General features: G+C 37.9%; 1 long non-coding RNA gene across 2 annotated transcripts; it reads right to left on the bottom strand.

Annotated features, from left to right (window-relative positions):
• Positions 1–12,799: 12,799 nt before the first annotated feature.
• Positions 12,800–18,949, bottom strand: LOC103464163 (uncharacterized). 2 transcript variants are annotated; one of them, XR_533605.1, is made up of 4 exons: positions 18,860–18,949; positions 17,584–17,724; positions 14,855–14,999; positions 12,800–13,565 (listed from the first exon to the last, which is right to left on the bottom strand). It is a non-coding gene; the product is annotated as an uncharacterized LOC103464163 (long non-coding RNA). The 2 variants fall into 2 exon arrangements; XR_533606.1 differs by lacking the exon at positions 18,860–18,949 and adding an exon at positions 17,957–17,985.
• Positions 18,950–19,897: the final 948 nt, after the last annotated feature.

Here is a 19,897-nt window from a genome sequence, read left to right as displayed (position 1 = left end):
GCACCTCTTCGATCACGTCATGAGTGGACATGTTAGAGTGGTAAACATTTCACCACAATGCTATTTTATCCTTTGAAAGCTTTGCTCAAAAAGGCCTCAAGTGCACGGGGATAGAGTTTGACGATCCCATCACGACTGTGACAAAGCAAAGCAAATATATGCAGAAGGTGAGTGCTGAAGAGCAGTGATTGGTTGAGAACAGGAAAGAAGAAAAAAAAAAGTGTCATACTTGGGAAATGAAGGGAAGCAGAGGCTTCCCCTGTCACCATCTGTAGTCTTGTGAACAGCATAAATCCTCCTATCTGTGTCATGCATACAGTACTGCTGTTGCCGCTGCATCGGAGATCATCTGTGCTCACCCACACAAACACAGACATACACACACTCGCAGACGGACGCAACACACTTAATGTCTTCCACCCCTCTTAGCCCCATCTGTCTGTGTCTGTTCTTCTACTCTTCCCTCTGATGCCCAAATAAACACTGTTTTCACTTTGGCAGATGCAAACAAACATGGTAACACACACCAGCAACTAAGAGCAGGGGCACAAGCACCAATATACACACAATTTATTTTTTCTATTCCACGCCTTTTTTTTTTTTTTTCCCCCAAACTCGTCTCATCCATTTTTTAATATCTTTTGATCTTTCCAGCATCACGATACATATCTCTCCTGGATTGCCACAATTTCTTCTCACATCTTCCTGTCCTGCAATGCATTTTTTTATTAGTTTAGAAGTGCCAAGTATGGTGTAAATGCTCCTTTCACTTTGTTTTCTGATTTGTTTCTTTTCTTTTCTTTACTAAAGACCTGTTTATGTCTGCTGTTTTTGACTCCTCCATTTACTTATGCATTTGTCATTACTATAATCATTATCATCCCTCTATCTTTACGCTCTACCTCTCAAAACCTCTCTCCAAACTCTTTTCTTTAATTTTTTAGCAACGTGCCTCTCCCTTCCTTCTTCGCCTTTAAATTGTACTCTCCGTTTTTCTTCTTTTTTTTTTTCTTCTCATCATGTTCGTTGTATTTAGATTCTCTGAATCTCTTCCTTTCGCTCCCCCTTTCCTCTGCTCTCCCTTTGGAACGGCAGATCAGAGAGATTTACATTCAGCACCACGGACAGATCCTCTCCCCCCCTCCAGACTGGAAAAATAAAGAGTTGCAGTGCCACCTGTTGGCTGACATCAGAAGAACGTCGCTCAGAGGATGCCTGTGCTGGATGAATTATTGTTTTGCTCATAAAACCGGACAGATAACGACCACATGCTCATACATATGTGAACAAGGCTCGTCTACGAGACCGGAGGACCCATCTTAAGCCGGGGCTGCACGAAAAGTAGGGTTTTAAAAGAGCAAACCCTTGACTCTGAAAACTACATAAAAGGAGATTCAGCTGGGAGATCTATGTGAGAGGTTAAGCTAGCAGGCTTTAAGGTAATGGCAACCATATATTACCCCTGTAGTTTCATCCCGCTATGTGTCGGAGCTCATAGATGCAGTGCAACTGCGAGGCGCTTGGGCCAGAATGGGAATCTCAAGTCTCATTCCCGTTCATAGCAGCCAAGGGGGGAAACAATAGCATCTGCTGTCCTTGGAGACAGGGAATTTAATCACAAGCACAGCCAAGGTAAGATATGAATGTAAAGTAGTGTGGTGATGGGTTTTCTCTGTGTGTGTCGGTGTGGATATGTCTGTGAGACAATGAGTCTATTTAGAGGAATAGACATGTTGTTTTGGTAGTGAAAGTAATAAAATGTCAACAAAGGAGGTGGATGACACTGGATGCGAGTAAGGAAATATGGGAGAAATGGAAATACATAATGTGTGTGTGTGTGTGTGTGTGTCCAGATGTCCACAGATGTGATTCTCATCAAGCAGAGAGCACTGAAAACACTTTCTATTTGTCTCAACAAACGCGCACAGTGGTACTGATCCACTGTAGGGATCATCGGTGATCCATATCAGTGCTCAAACTGGGCAGCACTGGTGTGTGTCTTTCTCTCAGTGTTCCATCCTATTGGGAAGGCAGCCTTGTGTACACACATGGCGTGCACGCATGACTGAATTATTTTTTGTGTCCACAGAAGATTCTAGTGAAGAAAGAAGTGGTGGAAGATCAGGCGAAGTGGAGATAAAAGCATAACAGTAACAATGGAAATGAGGGGAATGACACAGGCAAGAAAAAAGTTTTTTTTTATTTTTTTTATTCCTTCTCCCTCTCTTTGCCTACATCACTTTTTTTTTATCCACCCACACAGGAGTAAGTACAATGATCACAGAAAAGCAGATCTAAAACCTCAGCTAGTCAGAAAACAGTGACCAGATATAGAAGCATAAGATAAAATCAAAGACACTTCTGGGAAAGCGCTGTTCAGTTTTCTTTTCTTCCGTACTGTAGGTGAGCACTTTTTAATGAGAGCATGTTAACAACTAAATGACACAGAAACTGCAAGAACAAAACCCCACAAGCAGTGTCTTTCAAAATGAGCCACAAAAAAGCAGTGGAAAAGTATTTGTTCCATCACAGAGTTCTTCCAACTTTCATGTTAAAGGTTTCAGATAATCAAACAAACTCTATTAGCAATAATCACCTGAGTAAATGCAAAATACTGACTTCATTAAAAGGGATGAAAGTCATCCAACGTGACTTGGACGACTTTCAAGTTGCTTTGAAAAGTCTTGAAAAAAAGACAATTTATATTCTATACCTGATAACTATTTTTTCCCACCTTGGCATCAACAACTACCATCACAAAGTTTTGATAACTGGCAATTAAGACTTTTTACATCACAGTGGACAAATTATTCTTTTTTTCGTCTTGCTCCAAAAATTTATTTTTAAATTTGGCATCGTTGAAGTATTTTGGAGAATGAATGTCCTGTTTAAGACCATGTCATGGCATCTCAATCCAAATGGAGTCAAACTTTGATATTTAGCATGTTTTTCTTGAATCTATTTAATGGTAGATAAGCTGATGGTCTTTGGCTTTTTGTCCTGCTGTGTAAAGCTTGAGCACAATCACACAATCAGAATGTTGTTCATCTTTTCATCACATTGTTATTTTTGGGGATTTTATGGGTAAACAAGATATGACGTTTTGGCAAGTCATTGAGGTCCTCAAGAAGCAGAATCTGGATAACGGTGCATTTCACATTTTTTGGCAAATATGAAATCTTTCTGTCTTGTGAAAAAATGTTAAAGGAACTCCTTTGGCTTTCTTTTAGCTAATCTTCCAACTGAGGTATGGATTTCTGCAGTCCTCCTGAGCTACCATGCATGCTTTTCTGGTTAATTGCTCTCCTTGCCAAGCCTGTCAGTTTAAGTGGACAGTCATGTTCTAATGGGTTTGCCGTGATGCAATACTATTTCCACTTTTGCATGTCCAAAGATTAGATTGTTGTTTTTTCAACTTAACCCTGTCTTAAACGTTTCCAAAGTGCTCTGACCTGTCTCATGTTTTTTTTGTTATTGTTGTTGTTGTTGTTGTTGTTGTTGTTTTGGGGCTTCATGAAGCCGTTTGTTCACTCACATTGCATTCATACTGAGAATAAATTACAGGGGACCCCAGTTATTATTTCAGAGGGCAGATGGGGGTGGGTTGACAGTTGTTTGTGCTGAGTTTTATTTAGTGGTATCAAAGTAAAGATAGTTGAATATATAAGCATGATATTTTCAAGGAATTTTCATGTCCGAAATGTTGAAAACCATATATCCTTTTTCTGCTGCTTCACAATTTCTGTTATCCTACCAAAGAAACACAAAGTGCAGCCAATGGGACAACTGAGTAATAATGGACAAAAACAGAGGGGCTTTTATAATTTTTAATTGTGCAGCTAACATCCATCGCCCACCTTGTGATGTCCACAAGGAAAAGCACCTGCATAGTAAATGACGGTCTACAGAAGAGCACCTCACTGTAAACCGACCCACAAAGTTTTTATTTAAATAACTGGAAACGTACATATTATAAGCCGCTTCGCACTATAAGCCGCTGGTATCTCCACCTCTCTCGGTTTTCCACAAGGATCCAGCAGAGGGCTTAATAAATCTGCTATTAAGGACACAGCCCTGCGTCTCTAACGCCGAACCATGGGTTTGTTCACGTCGAGTTTACGTGCAGCAGGTATCAATCTGTACTGCCAGATCGATAGCCTCCAACTTAAAAGCTGCATCATGAGTTTGAAAACATTTCTCCGTCGTGCCTGCTGCTAGCATGTGCTTGTTCTAAATGAAAATGAGCACTTTTCTTTGATTTCCACTTTTGACTTCCAATGATTCACTTTCTGCTAAAGAGCCCCCTGGTGGTTAAAGAAAAATCCACAGAAAAGCCGCACCGGGCTGTAAGCCGCATGGCTCAAAACGTGCGAAAAAAGTAGCGGCTCATAGTCCGAAAAATACGGCACTAAAGGGGATAAGTACTAACAAGGTTTAGCTAGCTTTAGGACTGCTCAGACTAGTATCAAAACAACATTATTGAACATTTTACATCTCCCCTCCTGTCTATGCACAAGTTAGACTTTTTTTGGTGACCACAGCAGGAAATTAGTAAAGAGGCTGTAAACGTCAAAGAAGGAAATTACTAACCACATTTAAGATGTTGTACCAATTACAATGATTAGGACAACAACTAGGGGCTGTGAGGACATAGCAATGTTGTAAATCAATAAGCCCCAATGACAGAAGTGATGAGCTGTATCACCGCATCTTTTGCTGAGACAAGCATTGAGACAACTACAGATGTGAGATTGAGTAAAGACCCTTTGATAGAATCGTGCTTCTTTCCACTGGATATGCAAAGAATCTGAGGGTTATGTTCCCAAAAGCAGTGAAAGTAAAAAAAAAAGAACATCAAATCTATGTAAAAGTCAGTCTTGTAAAACGTGTATCTGCTTCTCTCTTGAACATAATATTTGTTCCTCTGCCCATTAAAAAGTGACTAGAATGGCCCTTTGAAGTAATATTTGTTATATAGATTTTCAGTATACCAGTGTATAAAACTTAAAGTCCCGCTGGGTTCTCCTCTGTTTTGTGAAATTGTCAAGCTGACTCTTGGTGGTTTGAGGTGGTGTCTCTGCCAGCCTCTTCAACATGACAACAAATTCACATGTGGGACTGTGCATCAGCAGGGCTCTGACAGAAGCTTGTTTTTTTATGACAGTGGTGTTGCATCACAAAACTTTAGGGGAAGCCTAAGAACAAAATAAAGAAATAGAAATTGTGGCATTGCCTTAAATGCAATTCAGTCTCTGCTACCCACAAAATGTCAGAAAAGTGATTTTTGTTTTTTGTTGTAGCTGGCATGAATACCTCAGGTGATGACTGAGGCAGAATCTGAATAGGCAGGTGGCAAAATGAGCAGCACTGACTCAAAAGCACACTACAAACATAAATTGCTGACTTCTTACTTTTAAATGTTTTTAAGACGACTGGCATTTTTTATTTATTATGGGAACAGAAATATATGTTATTTTATCATTTTTACTTTGGTTATTATTGCAAACTGGTTGTATTAACAAAACGAGTACGTAATAGAACAAAAACTACTTTACATTTAGAAAAAGAACACGTTTCAATTACAATGAGATAATGAAAAAGGAACATTTACAATTGTTGAAGTGTGTTTTCGAGGAGTCTAAATGACTGCAGTTTTCAAGCTAGAGGGTAGTTTCACTACCAGTATAATTTTTTTCCATGTCCAAGTCACGTCTCAAACCTTGAATGGCTGAAAACAATATTTCTGCTAAGCTGAAGTGAGAATAAGTTAAATCTAGAGCTACTTAAATGTGATACTAGCATAACAGAAGTGAGTCAGATGTTAGAGCCAAGTGTGTTTGAGCCGCTTCTTAATGATCATTATTAGGAAACTCATTACGTACATTTGCATTATACATTTATATACATCAGTCTACAATCATCCATATTGAGAGCAGTGTTTGATTAGTATCATTTTGTCCTTTTGACTCATGTGAGACATGGTGGGTAAATCAGAATGCAGAGCGAACGCGGGACGGATAATTTTCTGATGGACTCCGAGTTTTAAATTTTTGCTCTACGTCTTTTGTCTGACTACTGAACCTGACCTCACAGCAAACACCAAACTTCACCTTTCGAGGCTGCAAACTGACATATTTTCTACTCAAGGGAAATCCAATTCACACATCAAGGCATCCTGACAGCAGGTGGTGTATCTGAAGTAATACCATGTGTTTACACGCCCTCAGCTGTCTGTACACATAAAGGTACGCAAGTGTTAACAAACGTTAATGAAGTGAGATTTCAAGTTTTTTTTTTTTTTTTTTTTCACATAAAACACCACCGCAAGCAATTTGGAATAGGTGCATACACAAAAGGACGAAGATGAAGAATTTATGTTGAGGCATCATTTAGTGTCATTTTAGTTGTGGGATATCATGGTTTATAGCGGTGACAAACACTACGTTTGTTGTGGAATACCTATTGTTGCTGTCAGCTGTTGTTACTGCTGTAATGTGATTGACTAAATTTGAAACCCTCCTGGTGTTTTCCCCAGCTCTATCTGGCAAGTATTTTTCCTTCTTCTCCTTGTTCTTGACTTTGGTTAATTTCAGAGGTAGTCTCAGCTGTAACTGTTCTGTTCCAGCTCCTGCTGGTTCTAATCTTCTCTATGCCAAAAACTGTTTTCCAGCTCCACTGCCATCAATAATGTAGACAAAAATGTCAGGTGCTCTGCTTCCTGACAACTGACATAAAGCCTGGATTCTGATCGCATCATTTGCAACTGTAAGCTCAAACAATGCCCAATTTAACCGGACAATCTGACTTTTGGTATTAATCTCAAAACCAACATGAATGTGGCTTCGAGATTTCAGCTGAGTAACAAACGTGCAAAATTAAGTTGATAATTTGCATTTGACAAACAAATAGCTCACAAGATTTACTGCTTTTCTGTGCCACAAAGCTAGAAAAATGTTTATAACACATTAGAGTAAATTAAGTCAAACAGTTTTAATAAAATGTTTTAGCGCAAAAGTGTAAGCCTGGAATATTGGGTAAAGATCAGGAAAAACATGCAGCACTCTCATGTAAAAAAATCTAGGTAGAAACTGACTAAAAAAAGTATATAAAAACAAAAGCAAAACTTAAGAGAGCAAGTGAGCTTTAGAAATACAAAAAGAAGGTGGACTAAGTGAGGATCTGCCTGCCTGCTTAATCTGAAGCATTTAACAGACAACTCTGCATGGCGGAAAGCCCCTGGGAGGGCCCTCATGATGTAATTTGAACTTTATTTTGGCCTTGGCACAGAAAGCTGTGCTTTCAGCTGTGGTGAGCCCTTTTAGGGCCAGCTGCAGGAGACAATGGAGCTTGTGGAAGTCAGTTGTCTCAGTTGATAAACTTTGCCCTCAGTTATGCAGCATGTGTAAACAGATTTATTCACTGTACAAACAGCTGGTGGTATTCTTATTTTCGCTCTGATAGTCTGTACTCTACTCTCGAAATGCAGAACATTTGGCTATAATATTTTGTTTTGCTTACTTACCAATTACTTAATGTTTTTTATAATGGTTAGAACTGTACTTATCTACAGTGCCCTGAAGAAATGTGATCTGCATTTGTTTTGAGGTCCCTTTACACTGGTATGTCTAAATGGAAACCGTTGACAACTGTCTTCAGACCTCACCTAATTATTAAATCCAGTCCAACTTTGCATAATTTTATTTCACCCCAAATGCTGCAGTTTGGTAAAAGGTAAGAGGTTTATTAGAATGTGACTATAAAATCCATGGAAATAACAGGTCAGAGGTAATGTGGTGGAGTTGGTTTAATCAGGCTTAGAGTATAAAACATCACAGAGAACCGTCCAATCTGTTATTCAAACATTGGAATGAGTATAGCGACATGCCAAACATGTACAGATATGGCCCTCCACCTGAACGAACAGGAATAATTAGAACAGTAACAAGGAGGACCAAGATATACGGGAGGAATCTTAAGAGACTTTTATGTTTTTAACAACAACTATTTGCACGTTTCACAAATGCAGCTTCTATGAAAGAATGTCAAGAATGGGATTTACATTTGCAAATAAGCCATGAAAGGATATTGCTCTTCTGCAAACATGCAGGAAATAAAAAAAAAAGAATTTTAAAACCCAAAATGTTTTGCTGAAATGCAAAATGCCATGTGTGGCACAAAACTTACAGTGCACACGGTGGTGAAAGCATCAAGCTGTTTGAGTGCTTTTCGACAGCAGGGACAGTGAAGCAGGTGAAAAAAAAAATGTAAAGACAAACGCGGCACTGAAGAGGACCTGAGATTCCTGTTGGGGATTAGAAAAGACTTTGAGACTGTGGTAAAGGTTCCACTTCCAGCAGAACAAGAATGAATAAATAGCCAGTAGTACGATAAGAGTCCTTGATGGAAAACGAATAAAAGTTGATTTTACATTATAACACCTCTTTAAATTTTACAATTATGCAATGATTTTTGTGGATCTGTCAGATAAAATTTGTGGTTGCAATGTGACAAACTTTGAAGGTGGGAAGACTCTCTTCATGCCACAAAGCTAAAAGTCATCTGTAGCAAGTGGATATTTATTTTTTGCCTTTTACACAACTGCATTGTGTTTTAAAAGACAGATTATTGAGGCACCTAAGATTTCTTGCGAATTGGACAGGAGCTTGATGCAACTTCTTTGCCTCTTTGCGCACTGCTTGGTCCAGGAGCTCGACCCGTTGAGACACCCGGCAAATAGGTAGGAGAGATGAAAAAGCATCTGAAAATCCATTCACCCATATTAAAAATACAGCTTACACACACAGCTGTGCACAGACGGACACACTTTGAGGGCACAGCAATGCGTCTGTCACAGGGCACTGGTCACACTGCGGCTCCAACACACACTCGCACATATACAGAGCTTGACCACCCATGGCTGCCCCCTGATTACCACCACCTTCCACGGCCACCGTAACTCCTTCTCCCCATACCTCCTGCACACTCCAGTGCTTCACGCTTCTCTCTCAGCTTCCCCATATTCATCCCACCATGGTTCCCATCCTTCTCTGCCCCGTTTCCACGTGTCTTCTACCTCTTCTTGCTCCCCTGTTCGTTTTTTTTTCACACCATATTCTTTCCTCAATTTCCTCTCCTTCACATTAGCATATAAAATGCATCAACTGGTTTGTAGGCTTAAGTGCTTGGTGGCTTAATCAGTCAGCTGCATAGCCACTTACCTACTCATTCCCTCACTTGATTAGTCAGCTGCTCGCTCACTCATTTACCTGTTTACTTTCTCAATCTTATTCATTTAGGTCTTCATCCACTCTCATACCTCATCAGTGGTGATAAATGTTTCTACAGTGATGGAAGCCGGATATAAACTCACAAGTTCTCACGTCAACTCCTTTACTGGGGTAGCAACCAAACTGAAATTTCCAAGGATGAATGCTGGGAAAACAAGTCGTTCCTTCTCTTTTTTTTTTTTTTTTCATGTCTGTCATAAAATGGAAAAGTTTGATTCTAGTGAAACGCTATTAAATTCATGTAACTTAAAATGTGTCATTTCAACGACTTTCTATGCTTAATATATACGACTTTCACATTTCATGGTTTAAAATAAAACCTTTGTATATCAAAGAATAAATGAATGTGATTGTTATCCCACTTTGACAAACATTTTAAAATTATTTCATCACTGGTGATGCATAAAGGAGAACAACAATTACATAAAATAGGATTTTATAGGTTGATTTTGTAGCTGCTGGTTGCTAAAAAAAAACACTAAACATAATACATACATAATTTAAGTTCCGGTGAAAATTCTTTATTTCTCTTAAACTTTTCAGTATTCTGACATGTTGCAACCACAATCTTCGGCATAATTTATTGGGATTTTATGCAACAGACCAACTAACTTCTAATTGTGAAGTAAAGGGAACATGACACATTTTCAAACACATATGCATCCAGGCCTTATTAATCAGTATCACCTTTGTCTTCAATATCAGCTGCAAGTAGTCTGTGTTATCTAGACAATTGCTTGCCAAAATAACCTAATATCAGGTTGTGAACAGCAATTTTCCACCTTTCCACAATTTCTAAACTGAACTTAGGTCTATTCTTTTTCAGGGACATGCTAACAAATGAATATCCCTTAAAAAAAAAGCCCTTGGCTGTAATTCTGTCTGTATAATTACATAGTTTTCTTCCTGGAAAGTGATTATCTGCTGCACTCCCAAGTCATTTCGAGCCGCTGATTTTTTTATTTTTTTTCCATGGTTGTCTGTTTAGCTTTATCCATTTTCCCATTACATCCCATTTTCAACTCAAATCAGTTTCCCAGTCCCTGATAAAGAAAAAACATCTCCAAAGTATTATGCTGCCACTGCCATGTTACACAATGGATATGGTGTGTTTCAATGAGGTAGGGTGTTAGTTTTAATCCAAACTTTGTTTTTTGTACGCAGACCAAAATGGTCAGTTTTTGAGTCAATTTTCTAAGAACATCAACGTCAATTTGTTTGCCATGCTGCGTTCTACGTCAAACTGCAAAATTACTTGAAGATTTATCACACAAACGTTTGACAAAAGTGCAAAAATATAAGGTGAAAGTATAAGGTACAATAAGTAAAGAGTAATAAGTCTGTGTCTTGGCAGGTTTAAGAATATGTTTGATGGTTACAAAACCATAAAACTGAATTGTTGATTTCTACAATGCAGACTTAAAAAAAAAAAAAAAGAACAAAAACAAACATGAATCAAATGTCCCTGTCTAGAAAGAAAGCGTAAGAGCTGGGTAAGACATCATTAGCTCATTATGTGGGCTAAATGACTGTGGATGCAAATATGCTACAAAGATGCAAAGATAAATCAAGAGTTTATATATGTCGGAGACAAGAATGAGAGGAGCGAGTCAAAACTCAGTGTTTTGTACATTCCTCCTTCAAATTCTGCCCAATGGACATTTTCACTTCAGACTAAACCAAGCAAAGACGCCCATTTTTCATTTAATAAGGCATTAAGTTTGTGGTATGTTCAGATGTCTAAATAAATGCTCTAAAGCCCTTGTTTTCTGTGCACAGCCTATGCCAGCTTTCAAGAGCCAAGAGGTGGGTCTCAGGTTACCACTCTATCAGAGGCTCAATAGAAAAACAGAGATAGCTATGCATGCTTATACTGACAAACCCAATTGACTCTAGATGTATGTTTTCGAACTATCAGAGAAAAGTGGACTGCCTGGAGGAGGCTCAAAATCTACACAGAAAGGTCAGAGTTTCAAACTGAAGGTCTTGATTGCTAAGCTAAGCATCACCCCACAGTGCAACTCAGATTCGCTCAAACACAAACAAGGACTTTAATTGAAATTGAAATGTTCTTACCCCAGGCACAGGCATAAGACTTGTGGCAAAAGCTGTACACGTTTATGACCAACAGAAAAAGAAAAAAAGTTCTTCCTAGATTCTAAGAAAACGTGTGTTTCTTCTTTTCTAGGGCGAGTTGTTCAGAATTTCAACGTCCATGATTCAGGCACTGTGTTGCAACCATGTGGTGCCTGATGTTTGATGATATCTGCCTGGAAGAAAAACTCCAAACAAGGATGAATTTTAATTGCAGTTCACAAAATTCTTAGGATTAATAAAACAACAAAATTATAGATTGATTAAAAGGTGAAATTCTGACTCACAACCAGCTATTAAGCTGAACTTGGAGTCAAATGTGAATCTTACATTTCCCTCATTTATTTTTTACATGCTGAGCACCATGTGTTTGTCTTCATTACATCATGCTGCACTTTTATCTCAAAATCTCCTCTGCAGCATATAATGTAGCAAAGCAAATTACCCTGAAAAATCTATCTACTAGGTAGGTCAAACTAATCGAGTTATCTTCATAAATCTAACAAAAGACTACAGCTTTAATCAACTATTCTAGAAAAAGAGCTACAAAATCTTCACAGTATAATATACTTAAGTGCAATGCTAGTAGTTAAGTCCTCCATTATCCTAGCGTACTCATGTCCAAATCTCCAGCTTCACAATGAAACCAACAGCATAGTACATGGCCATAGGAAGAATCATACACCTCTGCATGAAGCCAGGGTGATATATGAACAAATTTTTTCTTAGACATTTACCATTAACAAGATTAACAATAAGCTGTGACAACAACAAGATGTTTTCGGGTATTTTTTATATATTAAAATACTCTAATCATCACATCAATTACTACACATACACAAATAGAAAATACAATTTAATCTGCATGCCCCACTTTAACTTTAGAGCTTTACTTGAATTATTTTCAGTAGTGTTTGGCTTTTAATGTGACTCAACTAGAAGTCATTTGCTTTAATTTGCCAATTAAAGCAAATGTCATAACTACATCTATGAGACACATGGATAACTTTTGTTTTCCAATTTAATCTAAGAGCAACATTTTAAACCATCTCCTGGTGACTATTGGTGGCCATAGTGGGGAAAGGTATGTAATTGATTGGTCTGCTTTTGTTTAGACAAAATTGAGGTAAGTGAAATTTTAACTTTTGTATTTGAGATAAAAGGCAAGGGAGGAGAGGTGGAGGGCCTAGTCGGTCAAAATTACAAAAACGTGGGGCACTGGTACTATAGGTTCTTAATCCAGAAATGCTGCCTTGGGCCATACACTTAGAGAAAAAGGTATTTCAGGAGAGAACATTTTTGGTTTTTAGGAAAAAAAACATCTCCTAGTGTCCATCTGTTCATGGTCTTGGCTGTGACTAGTTAAACTAAATTCTTGGGGAAGTTAATGGGGAAAAATAAAAAACACAGAGTCACTGAACATTTTACCAAATGCCAGCTGAATTTATCACACGCATTTTACAACTTTCTCGCGCAACTTTTGTTTTCAAGGAAGCAGTAGCACACTGTCAAAGTTGTCCAGCACATATTTCCTGCAGGTACTTACAGTAATTGGACATAGAGAGCCAGAGCTGTGATTTATTGAGTCCATGAGGATGTGTGTTGTAGCGTGTTTCCACTGTGAGCCAAACACTGGAGTGTGTGTATGTGTGTGGGGGGGCGTGTGGGCATGGTGTGTCTATCGATACATGAACAGAGACAGAGGCACAGTCACACTGCGATATGAAGGGTTTTGCCACCTTCACCTCATCCTCGGGGTGTGTGCGTGCCTGTGTGTGTGTGTGCGCAAGCATGCATCTGCCCTGTTTCTGAATGTATGTGTGTTATTTTATTTGGACTTCTTGGCTCTGAACACAACCTTTAATTGCCTGGGAGGATTCTGGCTGGGTTTAAAATTTAAAGCCTCCCACTAATGTACTGTCAGTCAGTATATTCACGAACACTTATACTTACACTCGTACTTTTCTTTTTACAAAAAAAATAAATAAATACATGACATATAAACAATCTGAAAATTAAAACTTCAACTTCAGAGCACCTGTCTGCTTTACCACATCTTTAATCCCCGTGCAAGTTACGTAATCCTCCTCTTTGTTGATCTGCACTCCTCGTCTATCGAAGTGTTGTGATGTTCAGGCTGTTGTTTAATAATTTGTGATCCCGCTTGTGTGTTCGCTGAACTCCCTGGAGTGGAGGCAGGGCAAAAACAAGGAGGTAAAAGTCAAGAGAAGCATCATGGTGACTGACAGAAAGAAAAAGCAGTAAAAAAAAAAAAAAAAGGGACAAGTTGGATGTTGAGTCACTGACAGACATGCTGGTATATGAAATGAATGATATAAAGAATCGTTACAAGCAAAACTATGAGTACGTTATTGACAAGAAAGGCAGACTAAAAACATAAACATTTAATGGTGAACAACATACATTGAATATGCTCTGGTGTGAAGGGGGCTCTTTATAAATGAACAAAATTGTGTATGTGCATCAACAAGTTAAGCTGAATAAAAAAGAAACCCTGCTAAATTTAAGGCTTAACCAATCAAAATAAATATTGGTACATATACACAAGTAGTCAGTCACATACAACAAATCTTTCATTTGTTTAAAATAAATATCGTTATTCTAAATAATCTTTTACACAGGATTTGTCACTCCCAGCCTCAATGTGTCTGATCAAATTCAGCAAACTCTAGTAAGTACCATCACTTCAACATTTAGTTATGAAGAGTTGCATTTATATAACGGAGTGCTAAAATAAGTTCTGACTCAGCTCACTGAATTTAGTACACAAATCAAATTTAACCCAAAAAAAGTTAAATTGTGTGTTTTGTAGAAAAGAAGGCATCTAGTTGTTTCAGACATTGTCTTATCTTCTACTAATAAATAAATCAGTTGTCACTTGTGCAAAACTTGTCAAACATGCAACTATTCTTGGAATCACACGGCAATGTGTGTTCCTATATTTTTTTTCCAGATCGGGGCATTGTGACAGCTACTCCAGATTGACTTTTATTGTCAGCTACATAGTAATTAATTTGGAAGAATTCTTAGGCTCAAGTTGATCATCTGCCCATCTCTTCCTTTCCCCCTGTTTTACTACCGAATAGCTTCCCACTGTGCTGGAGAAGTCTGCAGCTGAGTCTAATTTTCCACCAACTATGCTGCTGATTTATGGCAATCTGTTGCCGAATCTTTTAAGTTTTACAGTTAGCTCACATTTATTATCCTTATCGGCTTCATTCAAAGAATATTTTTTTCATAGGAGGATTTGACTCGGGTATTTGTAATGCTCAAAACAAATATTACCCATAATTATCCAGGTGTGTGTTCACTGTTATTTTAAACTGAGCTAAACGACATCTACGCTTGTGTTTTTCTTTACCTAAGCAACTTTGTGTTGCCAATTTGCAACTGTTTCATTTGTTCAATCTGCCCAAGAACATTTTAACAGAAGTAGGGAACAGGCACTGAACCTTCAATCCTCGAAGCATCAGACAACCACTCTATCATGGAGCTGCAGCCATCCCATGGTAACATATTGGGGGTAACACCATCTGTTGTTAAGAATTGCAATGCTTCCGGCATCATTTTTGGCAAGGTGTCTGCAGCCTCTTCCATCTGAAAAAGTTTAAATATTGGAAAGAACAGCACTGTCCATGATACGCTCCGGCAAACAAGTCTCATTAGAACCCTTTTTTACTTTTTTCCTATAGTCCCATTATAATATTGTCCATGCTCCAAAATCTCCCACTTTGTCTGCCAAAGACCTCACGTTCCCTAAAGCAATCAGGGGATAAGTAGTTCAGTTTTCTACTAGTTGATCTTAGCTCAGCTTCTGTTCTCCATTGACCACATCCCTATGACCTGTCAGGGACCTGGGGTCATATTTCTGATGTTTGCTGGGCTTTGAAATCTGTTGCTTGCACTCGTTAGAATGGCTACTCAAAATCAATAAAAATGTCATTCAAAGTTGTAGAAATATCAACAAAATCCCTGCAACAGGCAGCTACGAAACCAGGATGTAAAAAATCTCAAAGTCTCCAAAGCAATTCGACATTCAGAAAGATACAAAAATACAAAGAAAAACACATTATGGATGCCGACTACACTTGGTCCCATCATGGTGGGTTTTTTGTTGTTTTAAGATTTTATTTCTACTGCTAAACTTTATTTTCCTATCGGTTTGACACTTTTACTCAGCATTATTTTTACCAAAAAAATTTTCTCTTATACACCATTAGCTCAACACTCAGGTGCAGCTCTCTATCATTAACCCAAGAACAAATTATAATTACTGCCTAAATGTTCATCTATAGCATTAGTAGTTGCATATTAGTGTGGATAAGCTTTTTTTTTTGGCAACAGCAGAACAAGACTATGTCGATGGAACTCTGGAGGGAGGAGTGACGAGGTGAGAGGATATAATTGAAGACTACTCAGCTTTTGAAAAATAAATGATGACAGTGGGTATTCAGGCTGGTGTGTCAAAATATGTCAATCTAAAGTCTTCATTTGTCATTCATCTATTTCAGCATGAGCATATATGACTTCATGTTTTTTTTTTGTAATTGGAGGCGTTATATCTATTAAGAAATTATGGAAAGATGATAAATATGATCTAAAATTAAGAAATTGTAATATAGAATACAGAAGTAAAAATTAATACATAAATGTATCCGTCTTTGAACTGAATCCGGCTTCAGACAGGTCCTTATTCAAACAATGGTTTGCTGAATATCAAACATTATTAACATCTTGGAGCACAAGTATGGGTTGAATTCATACAAAATTTATATAAATGCATAATTATACTTATTGATTTTGACATTTATTACATTTCTTATTAACAGAGGTTTTACCAGGCTTGGAAATAGTAAATCAGCATAAACTTTCAGTATTGGAGTTACCCAGCCTTACTACTGTTTGTAGTAATCCCTACAGAAAAACTTTTCACAGCAAGAAACCTCCAGCAGAACCTATCTCCATTCCTAATGCATGTGCACATGATATGTGCTTTACTCCATTTGTAAGCACAGTTTTATACATCTGGATTTGTTTTTGCCCCCCCCCAGTATTGTTGATTGCAACATATGGCAAATTTTAGTAACAAACTCACAAGTACAGAAGACCTGAGGAGATTTAAAATAAAAACCTGTTGACCATGAACAGAAAATGGAATGTGGTTCATTATTGTGTTTTCAGCAGGATAACGATCCAAACATACAGATAAATAAATGCAGAGATGCTTCACCAGACACAAATTATCCATCTGCTATTCCTATCTCAATCACCACACTTAAATCGAATGGAAAACAGAAATAGTAAAGGAGAGAAACCAGTGCTGGGTGATCTAAACGCATGCGTATGCTCCAGTCTGGAGAAATATTATATTAGATAACAAGACTAAGGGCTGTCATATTCTCAAAAAGGGAAGCTGTGCAAATAACAACAGGAATGGCACCTACAGTAACTATTTTTGTAAACGCTTAAATTCTCTCCTCACTTAATAAATGTAATCAAATTAACAGTTGAATATTTCTAAATTTTCCATTGTGAGCATATGCCTCTGTAAAAAAATGAATACATTCCCAGTAAGCCTTTTTACACATCTTCAGTGTGGAGTGTGTGTAGTAAGAACACACACTCCACACTTTTTATTTTAACACTAATACAGTCATAGTTTTACTAATTTTACATTAAACAATATCTTTAAAAAAGCCTGGCCTGGAGGCCTGCAGTGCTCATCTGTTCAGAATAGCTGGAATGGCCACCTTCATGTTTTCCAAAAACATGAAGGTCCGCATTTAAGTCTTGTATTTTATTAAATAAAACTCTAATTGAAGAATTTTGTATTTATTTGATTTTGTTATTTGCAGCGAGGTTTCACAGTGAAAATGTTAATGATATTTTACTGGCAAATGAAAATTCATGTAGCTCATGGAAAATGGAAGCAACAACAGCGATGATTACCAGACAACAAAACGGGCTTAGCACTAATTTCTGTGGTTTACTATATTTAACATGTCAGTGTGACAAAGCATAATAGCCCAAGGCATAATGCGACCCGAAAATATCAGCTAAATACCGATCCAAAGCTGTACCACAATTGCTAATGGAATGGATTAGATTGTCAACAAGAATGTCACGGTCAGAAGCTTGAATGCAGCTTTTAGGTCAAGCAGCACTAATGTAGTGCACTCACCAGCTCTGGCATGTATCAAGAGGTCATTAGTGACCCTTAGACGCAGATGTGCTGCTGACGAAAGCTGTGCAAGTGGTTGTTTGGTCTGATTGTAAAAGCTGTGAGCTGTCAACTGTCCAAAAGAATGACTGAGATCTCAGGCTGTGGAGCAGACAAAAAAGTCATTTATGCAGAACATTACCAGCAGGGTCTGACATGTTCTAACAAAGGCTGTGCTCTTGCAAATGTGCTGTTAACAACCATAATCCTACATGAAGGCGGCAAGAAACAGACTAAATAAATGCAAAAACAAAATCATATACTGAGCAATCTCTATTAAAATGTTTCTATCATGAGGTTTTCTCAATCTTTGCACATCACTGGAATTCTGTACCAGATGTGAACTCCCACAAAGCTTGATCTAAAAAATGGAGAAAAAAAATTGCAATTATGTTCATATACTAATGAAAATTCTATTTTACAGAAAATATGAACATTGCATGCGTTTCACAGCAACCTTGGATGAACTGAGGGTAATGTGGTAATTTTGTTCTCTCGACGTGTGATGCTGTCATATAGTAAAGATGAGACTCACATTGAGCATCCATTAGCATCTAGCATCTAATGAACTAAATATACAGTACTTCATATCAAATGCTTTAGGTATCACCAAGTGACTGTAATAGCTAGCCATCAGATTCAGTACATCAAAAAATGGCCACAATATGCCTTTAAACCGAGAATTTGTTTGACATGCTCCAATTACCATTATGAATATACAAATAAAACATACTTAAATATTTAAGCATTTTAGCTTCTAATTGTGCCCATTGCTTTAACAGAATAACACTTTATCTCTTACACAAACTGTACTCTATCTACAAAACTCAAAAAGGTGTAATGTTCTTAATGTTGTCTCTTCACTAAGCTTCACACAAGTTACACCCATTACTCACTGAATGCAACAATATGGTTTCTCTGGTTTTTGCAATAAAATAAAGAAATGTCCATTTTATAAATAAAGACATCAAAACAATGTCTTCTTTGTGAGATCCGTTCCGAAAAGTGCAAAATAGAATAAGTTCAAAGTGAATTCCGTAGTCCTTCAGCCGTTTCTCTGCTAGCTCAACACAGGTCGCTAGCATTAGCATTAATTAGTCTCCAGAAATGTGCCTCGTTTTCTACACAATACTAGTCACAAACTGCATAACATCACTCACTGATGACACTCGATTCAATAATCTCTTAACTCTTAAAAGTTACCGATACATATGCATCAAAGTACATTTTTACTGACCTGTATTATAGAAAGGCTGAGACGCTCATTATTCTTCTTCTGTGTCCTCCATACCCAACCTTCTCTATGCCATCAATGCGACAAGTGCCCCCTAGCGGCTGTATGTGAACCGCACTGAATAACTGAAATAAAACTAAAGAAATTATTACAACAATAAATTAAGGATAAAAAAAGAAAAAATAATGTTGGGGTGTCTATTTTTATACTTTGTCTTTTCATTACTTAAAACAACTCTTTTTCACCTGTCTATGCATGACACCAATTGAAAGGGCATCATAATTGAGAGGTATTGTGCTATGGTCATGTTATGGCCTACAAAAGCATCGGAAGACTGCTGACCCGAGAGTTGTCCAGTAGAAACCCACTGATACCATCCAAAAGGTCAGTATGGCACACAAGGCCTCTAGTAGCTGACTTGTCACAGTGGTATGTTCATGCACATTGTCAGAAAGCTGAAAAAGAAAAAAAGGTGTTGTAGAAAAACAGTGCACAGGCAACAGGGAAATTGCAGCTTTGAGAGCATTATTTGGTGGAGATTGATAAGGCATGGCTGTGAAAGGGGCTACTGGACTCAGTATCCCCTTTCACAAAACATTTCAAAACACTGTAAAGATATCTTCTCTCCCGTTTCTGCGTGAAAGAACTGACACAGTGAAGGGGGTTGAGGTCAGCCCTCCTCTGTTACACCTCTGATGTGCTGAGTGACTTTCTAAAATAACATTTCTAACATGTGAGACCTGTCAGCTGCAAAGTTTAAAGGCTTAAGCAAGAATTATAAATAATTTCTGATAATACAAGTGAGGGATGGACAAATTAATATCAATTTGAAGCATTGCTCATCCAATAGCAGGATCACTGAGTTTGTTTGCCATTATTTTTTTAATAAGAAAGGCAATGGGAGACTCTCCACATGTGTTTTATGTCTAGTGCTACTCCTGTCATCCCCTGCTGTCCCACACTGCTGACTTCATTTCTGAAAGCTCACATCTGTTCCTTGTGATTTGTGAATTGCCAGAGTGAGCTCAGAGGAAGCTTGAT

The sequence above is a fragment of the Poecilia reticulata genome, linkage group LG1 (genome assembly GCF_000633615.1).
Source record: "Poecilia reticulata strain Guanapo linkage group LG1, Guppy_female_1.0+MT, whole genome shotgun sequence".
Lineage (NCBI taxonomy): Eukaryota > Metazoa > Chordata > Actinopteri > Cyprinodontiformes > Poeciliidae > Poecilia > Poecilia reticulata.
The sequence above is the reverse complement of the archived record's forward strand: the minus strand, read 5'-3'. Positions and strand labels throughout refer to the sequence as shown.